This window comes from Oenanthe melanoleuca, chromosome 19 (genome assembly GCF_029582105.1).
Source record: "Oenanthe melanoleuca isolate GR-GAL-2019-014 chromosome 19, OMel1.0, whole genome shotgun sequence".
Lineage (NCBI taxonomy): Eukaryota > Metazoa > Chordata > Aves > Passeriformes > Muscicapidae > Oenanthe > Oenanthe melanoleuca.
Genome location: NC_079352.1, coordinates 7,162,691 through 7,175,076, shown reverse-complemented (window position 1 = coordinate 7,175,076; position 12,386 = coordinate 7,162,691).

Here is a 12,386-nt window from a genome sequence, read left to right as displayed (position 1 = left end):
AAATAGCACCTACCATTCTCGGCCCTTTTGCAAAATCCTGACTCCTTTGCTTCCACGTGCTCAACACGAGTATTTAATTCTATCTTCTCTTTCTTTTATCTCCCTTTTTCTCTGCTATAGACCACAGAATGTTCTCTGAGCAACACTACTTTATCTGTACTATCCCAGTGCTAGCTAAACCAACGAAGTCAAGAGTTCCTTGGAAGCTCTTGGAAACAATAAATAATCAACACAATTCTGTAGGAATTAAGAGTTTTATCTCCAAGCCCCGCCGTGGACAAAGGGAAATCAGAAGCACCTGTTTCCATCACAAGACATTATTTACATTATGGCTCGCACGAGTGGGAGCGGGCGGTGGCAGCGCCTCGGTGCTGCCGCTGGGTGGCGTCGCCGCCCCGCCCGCTCCCATCGCGGCTCCGGGCTCCGTATCCCCGCCCGGGCTCCGCATTCCTGCCCGCGAAGATTTTCAGTGCCTGATGCCCAGGCACAGGTCAGACCTTGTAAGGAAGGCCTCACGGGGCAGCTCATCGGGGTTTAACTCTCACTTTGGATAGTTTAAATGTCTCTTGATCCAAGCGCCCTCGGACTAGCCTATATTGCTCTGAGCTGACATTTACTGCTGGACCTGCTCTTTTGAGATGGCCAAAAGCAGGTCTCTAACTATAACTGCTATGGCAAGAACACGATTCTGCTTTTCTCCTGATTTCCTTTTTGCCCTTCGTTAAAGTTTCCAGATACCACTTCATGCTTTTTGTTGCTGTACTACCTGGCCACTGGTGTCATCACCTCTGCCTACACATCCCCCTTCTCCCTTATCTCCACGGCACAAGCCACGTCCTTCCACCCACTCTGGGTTCCAGCGCTGGTACAAATCTGCAGTGGTTTTTAAAGGCCCCCTGTGACTTTGCCTTCCTCTGTCAGCTCCTATAGCCATCATTCCTTGATAGCCACCCTGCCTTAGCTGCATGCTTGTCCTGTTCTCCACTTCAATTTTCATGTTTCACACTGCACCTAAAACTTCTACCAAAAGCTTGTGTCAATCCACTTTTGCATTGTGGGCATATAGAATGCCACTATATAATACAAGTCAACTTCTGTTAGGCAAGATCACAGCTCACTTCTTTATAGCCAATTAAATTTTCTCCTTATTTGTTCTGTCAGGCAGTCCCTTTCTTGGAACAAAGTGTAGTGTTTGCCTCCACAGCTTACCCTGTCGGTGCCAGGTGCCCATGCAATATAAAAAGTAGCTTTTTATCCCTGTCATACTCCTTCAGAAGCTCTGTTCTCTTGGTGGCTCATTTGAGCACGAGATCTCATAGCTGTGCCATGCAGTTAAACCCTCCCAGGAGAGCAGCAAGTTAGGACCTCTTTATTCTCATGGTTGGCACTAGTCCAGACACAGAGCAACATATTTCCTTACACCATTTGGAATCTGGCTGTGGTACTGAAAGTTGTTCTCATGGCTGAACCTGACAGAGGCAACTGAGACCTCCCAGAAGAACAGAGATGTTTGGTGATGGTTAAACTGGTTGGCTGATCCTCAGCAAATGTGCCATGCCTGAATCCCAACAGGACTGCTTACACACAACTGATGGGAGAGCTTCTGGCTTTCCCTGAAAGGATTTCCAAGTATTTACTAGAAAATGCCTTTTAATGTATTTATTTATCCAAATAACCTCTAATGGTGGATGCTACCACATCAGTGAACAGCTCTGGAAGTTTGCCAGAGCTTTCCCAGAAAGCTACATCAGAAGGGGCATTAATAGTGAACTAAGATGTCAGAAAGACATAAGTTGAAAATATTTTGCTATCCTGATTAACTCCAAACTATTTCCATACATGTAAAAAAAAGAAGCTTATTAAGCCACTGAACAGCAACAAAATCTGTGAAAAACTACGTATGAAAATAATATTCATTGTTGACTAGATCTAACAATATTGATTTTAGGAAGAAAGAAATGAGCTGCTTTTGGTATCTCTCTCATGCACTACCCAGACAGAGAACATAAAGTAACAAAAAGAAAATACATACTTGTGTGTATTTGTTAATATATATTTAATTGCTGCAATATAGTTGCATACCAACCAACAAGCATGCATTTAATGCAGAACATATAAGACTGGTCTGCATTTTGAGGTGTATTTTAGGCCTGTTATGATGGAAGCAAATTCATAAATCATGAGATTCTTCAAATAGTTGACACTGGATTGGTGCAAAACTTAATAATTTCAGTGTCTGACAAGAACAAAAATGAAATTTAACATCATTCTGGTAGACAGACAGCTCAATAAATGCATGTCCAGACCCACCTGAAATATTCCACTCCAAGGAGATTCAAAGACAATTATAGTGACTGCAAAAGAGCTGCAGAGTGACATTCAGGTCATTCAGGTAAGAGGCTGTGGGGGTTTAAGGTTTGTCACTGCTTGTACCAAGGCTGCACAATAACTCACTTTGGGTTTGAACCCAGTCTGCAGTGCTAAAATATAAAGACAGACTTGGACTGAGACATGAACACCTGGGTTGCAGATCTGGAGGGGGAGCAGCCTGACAGTTCAAACCAAGTGACCAGCCTGACAGGAGGGCAGGCAACTCAAGAAATGTCATCATGTCTAAAAGTAGCATAATTTTCAGTTACAGATTTATTACTGAATCAACACTTGATCCTGTTCTCATAGAAGTCTATGTTACAAAACTCCAGAGATGACTCATCTACGAACGTGTATATTTTTCTTGCCTTTCAGCCCTCCAGACTGATGCACATTTGCCAAGCTGTTATTGCCTTGGAACACACAGCTGAGAGGGAGGGAGCCCAAGCACTCTCCTTCAGAGGGAAGTTTGAGAAATTCTGCACCTGTACTTTGTTGAATCTGCTCTATCCCTGGGTGGTGCTTGCAGCTACATTAGCCATGATTAACACTCAGGTAGCAACTGTTGGAGATATTTAGTATTTTAGCATGAAATTTAGTACCTGAACAATCAAAACTAAATTGCCAACAGTTTTTCTTCAGCTTTACAGGGAGAACTACATGTGTGAGCCATTATTTCATCTGAGTCTCTGCCTGTATCTTGTGGAACAAATATGCAATAACAGCCTCAACCATCCAGATTACCAATCTCTATAGTTGTCTACTATTACCAAAAACTTCAAGAAAACCAGCTGGACCACCTGATCCACTATACACTTAATTGGAAAGTATCTGCTAGGAAGATTCTCATTCTGTGAGTTTCAATAAATGCTACATTTTTAGTCACCACATCCTTTTTACCTCCTCACCCTGAGTTTCCATCTAAAATGCTTTCTTTATTGTTGCCTGAGCAATAGCACAAAACTCAGGGTGGCTTCACTGGAATATATTCTAGCCTTGTTATAGCAGCAAATAAAATTTACACACACTAAAGTATAAAACCTCCTATTTCCTTATCACTAATAAATAAGCTCTATATAACTTCTTACTTCCTGGATAGCAGATCATGCATTTGGTTGGGTAGGGAAGCTAGTTCAGACTCTTCTCCATCTTTTAAATCAGGAAACAAACTGCAGCTTTATAAAAGAAATTTCTTGGGGTGCTTACCTAGATAACTTATCTCACAGGTGACATTCTCCTTGGTTGTATCCATATAATTCTGTCCCAAAAGGTACAGCAGAAGAAGTTACAGTTCCAGCACATAATCACAGAGCAGCAAAAGATGAATACACAATTTTATTACTGCTTCCTTCTTCTTCTCTGGGAAAACAAAAAGAAAAGCAAAAACCTCCTTTGCAAATGAGAACATTTTGCATTAACATCAGACAAAGGAAAAAGCTGCACATGACTGGAACAGAGCTGCCTCTTCTAGCTGAGATTTACCCAAGCACAGAGTAGCTCAAGGAGGTCAAGAGAAGTGGGAATTATAGTAACTGTGCACCAAATATACTATTTCACCAACCAGTTTATCTGCTTTGGCCTTTACCATTTCTTTAGCTCAAGCTTATCTTTATTGGTGTAGCTGATAAGTGAATTTCTTGCATTTTGGGATTGTGGATGACACAATTATAGCAGGAAAGGGCTGTGACATGTGCTTGGATTCTGGAAGAAAACTGTGGAATTAAATGTCTATTTAACCTATGTTTTGACCTCTCTACCACAGTAAAACATTCACCCCAGAAGAACCATTAGTTGACCACTGTGATACACAAGAGTCCTCTTCATTAAGAGCAAAGCAGATAAAAGCCATTTATTATGAGAAATGACAAATGGACAAGCACTGACAGAACAAAAATGGAGGCCTTTCCCTAAGAGGCCTCTCTCTTTCCAGCCTCACTACCTCCAGCCTGAAAGGGAAGAACTGCAGTGGACACAGTGCTATAATCACTATGGAGAATGTTAAGGTCAGGGTTAACTAAAAATTTGAATAAATATAGATTTAAATTAAAAATAGTCTAGTTAAATACTGAGAATGTCTTTATTTCACAGAAGTAAATCCTACACAAAGAGATTTACTGTCACTCTCAATGCTTTCAGTAAGGCAAAGTGAGGCTGGATTTACCCTTTTGGGAAGGGCAGGTATGTGAATTCACTATAGCCATGATTAATCGATAGCACTGTGAAACAAATTCTGCCAGCAACAAAGGAAAAGCTTGGTCATTTTTAAGCACTAATCCCAGGATGCTGATTTTTATGACATTTATTATGCAAATATTTGGAAGGTCCTAAAGTTATAATTCAATTTAGATAGGGAATTGGGATTAAAATATATCTATGCTATCACTGATAGGTACCCACCTTAGGCAGAAGGCAGCTCCCAGTCCAACAAGAGAACAAACACTCTTTTCCTGGGCATCTTCTGTTTAATTTTAATCCACTAGAGATAAAAAAGTCTGTAAAAAATCTTTACCAGTCAAACACCTACTTTTATTGAAGCAAATTTTTGTAAAAAAAATCCATGAACATGGAGCAAAAAAAAGTAAAGTGTGGAAAGGATTGTCTATCAGTTATAGAGGTAACCTGACAAGAACTCCTTGCTCTGCTACTAAATTTCTTTGCTAAAGAAAAGGGACCTCAAGCCTGCAGTCCTACAGCAAATGGTACCATAAATAATTTGAAGGGGAGAAAGAAAACAATAAACATTAAAACTTTGAAACACTTGCACAGTTTTACTTAACATCTGATTCTTGTTAACTAATGTACAAGATGTTTTCAGGCTTCAGCACTTGGTGTTGAAGCTCTGGTTTGCATACAATGTTCTTCACACAATATAAAACCACAGTAATAAAATTACTATATGAATCATTTATTAATTACTTAGCAATATTAAAGTAAAAAGCTAGAAATTAAATAACTTTCTATTAATTTCATTCATAATCTCCTTCCACTTACTCTTTATACCAGAAATTTTACCTGCTCTGAAGATGGTCCCAAGATGTCTTACCTATAAAATGATGAGGTAAATGAATGAACTCTGGCCTTTCTTTCTTTCCTGGAGTCATGCTGGCATTTGCACACTTTACACACTTTTGATAAAGTATAAGAACACAGAATCTTAGGCTTCTAATAACAGAATTCTATTCTCGTGATTTTAGAAGCTACTTTTCCTTAAGTTCAGTACCATTGGAAGAACTATTATCTCTTTATTCCTATGAGCCAGCAAGCAGCAGAGTCTCTTTTCCATACTTCAAAGTACCTTTTTGGATACTGGTCATAATAGAGCATTTGTATCAACTTCAGCTGGTACATTTGCTTGATAAAAAGTGTTATGAGATTTATTATTGTAAATCCTGAAGTTAAATGAAGCTAAGAAGAGGCTTTGTTTCAAAGTCCAGAATGGTTGCAGGAGTTTAACTGGCAGTCATGGAAGAACTGCAACCACTCAATTTTCCAAACTATCAAAAAAAAAAGTAAAATTCTTTACCTTCCAACAAGGCTTATGTCAATAGAATATCTTCTAACTTAGTTCATTAAAATGCTTCCTTAAGAAATTATTTAAAAGCACAGAATAAGGACAGTGTAAATCAACAAAGTGATTAATCTGTTCAAAAAGCCAAATATAACTGAAGCCACCTGTGTTTTTCACTGCCTCCATTCCCCCTCCCCCTTTTCTCCTCCTCCAAGTTCTTAGTCCTGACAGAAAACCAAAGCAGTCCTACACAGCCACACACTGAAGTCACCAGACTCCTCAAGTCCGAGCTGTTCATCCCTTCTGTCCACCCACCTGTTTCCACACAGACCTGCTTGGTGCTCCAAACCCAGCTTTGCCTTTGGCCTTCAGGTGAAATTTAATTCAGCCCCAGAGTTCCTGTGTATAATATAACAATGGTGCTTGTATAATGTTCCAGCAGTGGCAAATATTGTATGATATGATAACACTATAACCCACTGATGGCTGGACTTACACTCTCTTAACCTATTTTGCTTCCTGGAGGGGACTAATCCTCACGTAGCATCTCTAAGTGCATCCACATTAAGGGATTTGGCACTTGAGCTGTGCAGTGCAGGTCGTGCTGCTCGTGCTCTCTCAGAGAGCCCTCATGCAGGTGACATTTGTATTCACTGCTCCTTTCATCTCTGGGCAATTTCTATCCAATCCCTCCCTGGCTGCAAACAGATTTCCTTCCCTTTTGTGCACTGCACTGATTTTGTACTCGCAAAGAATGTGTCAGGTACAAATATGAGCATATCTCAAAGAACTGCAAGTTTACTGTTCCAAGAAAAAGTAACTTTCTTTCCAAGCCTTTTATAGACCTCATAATCTGCAATTTCCAGCCACAATTTGAGGTAAGAGTCATCAACTGGGACACATTTTGCAAAATTAATTTTTGGGATATATTTTATAAAATGTGAGCAAAAGTAAAGAATTTATCAGGTTAAAAGGAAAAAACAACTTTTAAAGTATAATTCTTTATTTTAAACCAAGTATGTCTGTTCTTTTAAAAACAGCCCTATCTAAAATAAAATGTGAAATAAGGGCAGCCCACACACCATGAAATCCAGCATCACAAAGTACAGAATATACCAGTAGTTCAGGCTTGCTGCAGAAATTTCAGAGAAAGTCAAAACACTGAACTGGTGGGTGTTACTGAGTAAGTGGCTGGAAATAGCATGTGGATTGCTGAACCAGCTCCTTACAGCAGAGCTTCATCTGCAGGTGCAGAAAGAAATTTCTTCATCTGAGTTTATTCAACAAGTTCATTTTGATGCCTGGTTCATTAAAAGATGGGAACCAAACAAGGATTTGGAAAAGGAACCCAGTTTGATTTTTCCTTTTGACTTTTCCTTCTTGCAAAATGAAGGTGTGGGATGCTTAGCTCTAACCTGTGGGAGGATGAGATCTGGTTCTATGAATATCTTGGTAGTGGGGGGAGCTAAAACCAAATTTTCATTTCTCATTTGTAATTATTCTTTTGTGCATTTTAACCAAACCTCAGAAAATGTAACTTAACAGAGAGAATCAGTTAAAAGCATCTAATAAAAAAAATAGCACTTCACGGATTACAGAACAAAATCAGAAGTTTGAAAAACGTATGTTCACGTATCTGAAATCAATGACTCCAGTTATACTGACTGTCAAAAAGTAACATCATGCCAAGCACATGGTATTTAAGAATGTAATTAAAAATCATAAATATAAAACAAATTATGTAAATTAGTATTTCCAGCTTGCCATTTTAAATCATGAATCAAGTATTTAACTCTCTTGTTTAAGGCAACAATGAAAAAATGAAGTAGTGAAAACAGTATTTTAACTTCTGGCATCAAATTTATATACAAATAACCATTCTCAAGTATATGTCCTTGTTTCAAGAAAGAATTCTGATGTTTATTTTCTTCCAGTAACATGCCAGCATTTCAGAAAAAGCAAATCAATTATGACCTGCCTCATATTTCACATCCTTGTGTTTGTTCCAAGGACTGAACACTGACACAGCAGTGGATCTCATGACTGCTTTCCATCAGGTATATTAAACTGATTGTCAATTAGGTCAGGCCTTCAGGTTACAGTGCAAAGATTTCTTCCACTCAATTCTTTAGAAATATGAGTTAGAAAACTGCAACTTTCATTTTAGTTTAACCCTCCCCATAACTATGTTGGATATAAGACAGTCTTTCATCATTAATTTCTGCTGGTTTTGTTTGCAGATTTATTTTGATGTTGTTTTTTATAAGGAAAGAAATCTAATTCTGAAGAAATTATGTCCATGTTGTGTAAAGTGAGCACCTCTCAGAGGTCATTTTACCCTCTCCTACCACTAATGACTAGGCATGTCTCTGTTTCCCAGCTGAGAACACTATCAGTCTAAGTAATAGTTTAAGCTTATACAAATAAAGTTTGGAACAAGGTCATTCTGGTTTACCCAGGTCCTAAACAGCACCTTTCTGCCAAAAGCCTGAATCAACACCACCATAAGAATCCATAAAGATTTCCTGCAATTCCAGAGACTGTTTTACCACAAGTCTGTGTTCCAGGTCAGCCTTTCCAGGCATCAGTTCCTGTGAAGCCTGATTCATACCAGAAATCTTACCCAAAAGTGAGGTCAAAACACTTTGTTTAGGTGTCACCCTTCAGTGAACAACTTAGTCTACATCCACATCTGCTCTTCTTGGCTCAAGCAATCACTGTCCCTGCTTCATGCCACAACTAAAGCCTTTATCAATGGTCAGTGACCTAGAGGGAATACTGCTGGATTTATTATGGAATGACAGCCAGACACATGGTGAGGTTTGAACATTAGGGTCATTGTGGCTTCATTTATCAGAGAATATAAGTCAGGACTAGCTCCTATTTCTGGCTCCAGGGCTTGCTCTGGCATCTTGGGCAAGAAAATTTAGCACCATGGACTGCCATGCATGTCCATCCAGACTATTTGGACTGGTAGGGAAGAATGGAGATTCTTACCTCAACAGGAGATCATCAACCCAGCAGGACCCTGATCTGAGCTGGAGAAGCTGAGCACTGCTACAACACATGTAAATATTTTCATCATGCCCTGCATGGAGGCAAGTTCTGAAGAGATGCATTAGAGCAGCAGCAGCAATTCCTGTACCAGGGTTCTCTCTGCCATGCTACTGAGTCACTGGTCCATATTTTTCCAGGAAATCACACTTCTTCACACACACACCCACTTCCAGTGAAACGTGAGCCCAACAACATTTGAGTAACAGTTAAACTTTTGAACCTGCTCTGTAGGAGTAGCCTTGAACTCAGCACAAATACTTGAGGCCAGACTGATGTGTTCAGCCCAAGTTCAGTCCCAACTTTATTTATAGGTCACACCAGATTGGGAACAAAACAGCTTTCAGTCCTTGTTACTCTCTTATTCAGGCCAGCAAGGAGTTATGAATCAAACAAAAAATACAATGAATTGCTATCTCCTTTTTCCCAATTTCTCTCTTCACAAGGAGTTTTCAGAGCATTTTTCTTTATGATGCATATCCATGGTAATGGCCAACTGTTACCTCTACATACAATCTATGAAAAAATAACTTAGATTTTACTACTCACAAGTAAACTCAGTCAAGGCTTATTCAAAAAAGAGATTCCTTAGAGCAAACTACTGATGTATCAATAAAAGCACAGGAAAACCAAGTGCTAGTGGGTAGACAGGAACACAGGACTGCTCAGCAAACTGATATTATTTCCTGGTGACAACTTAGATCTGCAACATAAGCCTTCAAAACACTTAGCCTTTACTGTTTGCTAGATAAAAACTGCAAGAAACTCAAGCCTGCAAATGTTGTAAAGGACATATAAAAGGTCCCTTTTTGCCTAACAGGAACTGTTTTTAAGCCTAAAAACTGATACTTCACAATGCTACCATTTAAAATGTCTGTTCACTGACTCTAGCTTGTAAAAATTAGAGGAGCCTTGCATAATATGTTACAGGGAGCTGTGTCTATCTTACCATCAGTTTTCTGAGTTTGCCAAGAAGCTGAAGTAGGGGAGCAGGTAATGTTAACAGTGTGAATCTACCTGGAAGACTCTACGGAACAGAAACTATCTACTAGTGTAATCTGTGATTTGTGTTGTGAAGGAGGAACTGGGGAGAAAGTCAAACAAAATATATCAAAATATTCAAGAGAAGTAAGATGCTGAATGTGAAGCTTTGATCCTTTTTAAGATGATAGAAAAAGTGCCAGGATTTCCTATTCTAATAATGAGATGAATTATTATGGTAATATACCCTTGCCAAGGGAAAGATTAATGCAGTAAGGGCCACAGCAAATGGCTGTCAGAGCTGAACAGTCATTATACCAGAAATGGTCTTAGAAAAGAGAAAGTAATCTAAATTCTTATTGCCCTTCCACTCAATGCAGAGATGGGAAAGATGGCTGCAGAGAGGCTGAATGCCAGGGACAGTAAAACAAATTCAAAAAACTAATCTCACATATTTTGAAATCTTTTCCTCAAATTGGTGCATGTTGCCTCAACAAACAGTAGGACAAGGTGTTTGTGCATAGGCAGTACAGAAAGCAGATATTAACAGAATAAAACATCACTTCATCTAGCAAGGAAAGGCTTCTGCCTCTTTTCAGGCAGCTTGGTGTGTTTAAGGACAGGCAACATGAGATGAGAGCTAACAGAGTTCCCCTCTGCTGTGGCATGACAGCTCCATTTTCATGATGGGATTCCACAGAGTCTTTACTGCTGCAACTAAACACTAAACTGCTTTATGCCTTGGTCCCACACCTGCCCTCACCCCCCTATCGGACATCCTGAAGCTGCACACAAGGTGATTCCACAGAGCAGCATTACAGAACTTCAAACTGCCAATGTTTCCCATAATGAAACATACTACTTTTACAAACTAGGGTTGAATTTGTTGCCAGAATAAAGGAATCCAGATAATTTGTGCCAGCATAAACCAAATCCTTTCTTTTCCAACATACAGTCTATGTTCCTTATAAGGAAAATCTTACACAGAGTATAGGAGAGCACAGAAAACTTCCTTTCTGAAGCCAGGTAATTGCCACCAAGTGACCTAATGCTGAACAATACAGAATGATTTTGGTTAACAGAATGCAATAGAAATAGAGTTGTTTCATATAACCTTTCAGTATTCAGTGCTGTAGTTAGGTCCCCTATTAATAGAACTGTCAGAAAGTGTACTCATGCCTGAACTGACATCAGGTACAGAAAGTTGAACAAGTGCTGGCTTAACTGACATTGTGAACAAAGCTCACTTCTTATTCTTGAAAGAGAAATACCATCCACAATAGTGTCACTTCCTATCAACATGCCTGAATTCCAATCTGGGTAACTGTCTCTTAGCATAATAAGTTTACAAAATGCACTTGCACATGATAGCCTCCTATGGATAGATTGTTTTTTAAGATTGAATGAACCTGACTGAAGTAATACAAAATACAAATACAAAATACATTTAGGAATTAGAGTCAACCTACAAAGGAGAAAGGCTTTCACAAAGATTTTCTTTTTGGCTAAGGACACCCTTATGAGATGAATTTCAGCAATGGTATCATACACTATGTGATGTCTTCTGTCATCCCAGTTTAATCATTGAAAAGGACACAGATTTAATCAGAACTGCAAAAATACCTGGGAATAGTATTCTGATTAATTGTACTAGCACAGTCATGAAACTCTCAGACTATACTGGGCCTTCCAAATTGGAGCACAGGAAATGACATTACTATTGCTCATTCTCTTTCCTTTTGTTGCAAACCAGTTTTGGTGTTCACAATATAATGCCTTTGTAGTAGAAAAAAAATTAAAATTCCTTTTTATAAAGGATTTGAACATTTTGGCAAACTTACACAGGATAAATCTCTTTGTGGTAATTTCTTTCTGTGATAGAGCAGGGACTTCCCTGCTTTTTATCACTGGTAACAATGCTTCATCCAATTAGCCAGAAACTGGATATACTTGAGAATTGAAATGTAAAATTAAGGACTCAAATGAAATACTAAAATCCAGAGATGCAGAGCAGCCCATATGTTTTATTTTTGAATTGCACACACCTATTTATCACACTATATTTTTCACAGTCAACATGTGAGTCCACAGACAATTTGTACTTTTGTCAGGCTTCTCCTGGCAATTTACCTAGTTCCTTGGGATTAACTATCTTAATTTTTAGCTCTTTCCCTCTGCAGTGCCTGTCCTCAGACTTGTAGTCACCATTCAAAAGGCCTTTTTCTGAAGGGTTTTGCTGAAGATCCAAACCCAATGCAGGAAAGCCCCTTCACCTCATAAGTGTAAGGGCTGATTTGGGCCTTTTACCTCCTTTTTCTTCCCTGGGCACATCCTCAGTGCATAGCATAGTGCTCCAAAGCATCCCCCATCACACACACAGACAAAAATGTACATTTTGCAGCAATCCTGCGTGAGCAACTTTTACCTGGCAGCTGGTAACTCTTTTAACTTGTTCTGTTTAGCTCCTCTTTCT